Source organism: Suncus etruscus, chromosome 14 (assembly GCF_024139225.1).
Source record: "Suncus etruscus isolate mSunEtr1 chromosome 14, mSunEtr1.pri.cur, whole genome shotgun sequence".
Taxonomy (NCBI): domain Eukaryota; kingdom Metazoa; phylum Chordata; class Mammalia; order Eulipotyphla; family Soricidae; genus Suncus; species Suncus etruscus.
Window position 1 is genome coordinate 60,395,449 of NC_064861.1, and position 1,503 is coordinate 60,396,951.

Sequence of the window (1,503 nt, forward strand, 5' to 3'; positions counted from 1 at the left end):
GAGGAAGTGTACATGAAGCAACCTCACTGATTCTTAGAGCATCATTTGTCCAAAAGTCCTGGAGTAGGGCAAACCTCTGAGGTACTTCTATTTTTTTGTTTGTTTCTAGCAAAGTTTCTATATGTTTCTGGAAAAAAGAAAATTATTTGGGTCTCCTCTGCTTTCTTGTGTCTTCTCTCGCTCTGCAAACTCACTCCCATCTCAAATCCTTTGCTTTTAGAGTCTGTCTGTCTGGAAGACCCCAATATGCTTTCTAATGTGTGAATGAGTACCTCCCTCAATGCCTTTAGAGTCTTCTCCAAATTTCATCTTCCCAGAAAATCTGTTCCCAGCTGTTCTGCTCCATATTGGTGATCCCCAATCTTCCAGAACTTGGATTTCTCCTCCATCAATTGTACTGCTTCTTAATGGTCAGTTGTAGGATTTTTTGGTTTTGTTTTTGTTTTGTTTGATTTTTCAAAATTTCCCTTTTAAACATATTTTGAGATTTGTTAGACTATCTCCCCCCTCAACAGAGTTTAAGTTCTACAAGACTTTTCTTTTTTGGACTGGTTGCTCATTGCCTTTACTTACCATTGCGTGTGTTGGATTAAGAAGGAACAGTATCATACTTACCTGGCAGGGGCGATACCATGATCACGAAGGTGGTTTCCCCAGGGCAAGGCTCACCCATTGCACTCCGGGTGTGCTGATCCCTGCGATTTCCCCAAATGTGGGAAACTCGACTGCGTAATTTGTGGTAGTGGGGGACTGAGTGCGCGCTCTCCCCTGGTAAAAAAAAAAAAAAAAAAAAAGAAGGAACAGTATCCAGGTTAAGAGCTCAAAGGCAAGGAAAAAACAAATAATTAAAATACCTAGAGTGGGTTTTACTTAAATTCCCTATATTTCCTTCATGCTGCTACCGTCAAAAATAGTTCCATGGCACTTACTTTGAGAAAGAAGATTTGAGTCCTAAAGAATACTCAAAAATTATCAAAGTTTTAAATACTGGATTTACTAATCATTCAATGATGAAATATACCCCTATGTGGCTGAATAAATTTCATGGGTGTTGGCCTTTACATGAATGTACTTAGCTCTCAATAGAGGCTTATAATATATTTTTCATGAACCCACCCTGACTATTTGTTCTAGAAGCTACTTATCACAGATGGGATGGAGGACAGTGATTTCACCCATCCATCTCCTCAGCTGTATCTAATCCCAATCCTCACTATTCATGAATCACACAGTTAAATGTTTAAATTGTAAATATATGTATGGAAGAGTAGCTTCTTTTTTATTGTAGAAACAATCAAAAGACACATTTAAGTACAATAACTGCTAATTACTAAATTTAATCCCCAAATAACTCAAATAACTCAAATTAACCTCAACATGCCCATTTTACAGATGAGAGGACTGAAGCCCAGAGGCTCTGTTTCAGCCCTTAGCAAGAACCAAGACTGACCTCTCCACCTGTCTGTTGACTTATCAACTGGTGAACTGCTGATTCACATTGCC

General features: G+C 38.6%; 1 non-coding gene across 1 annotated transcript; it reads left to right on the plus strand.

The window, feature by feature from the left end:
- The first annotated feature begins 607 nt into the window (after positions 1 to 607).
- On the plus strand, positions 608 to 771 carry LOC126029237 (U1 spliceosomal RNA). The gene has a single exon (XR_007502879.1). It is a non-coding gene; the product is annotated as a U1 spliceosomal RNA (small nuclear RNA).
- Positions 772 to 1,503: the final 732 nt, after the last annotated feature.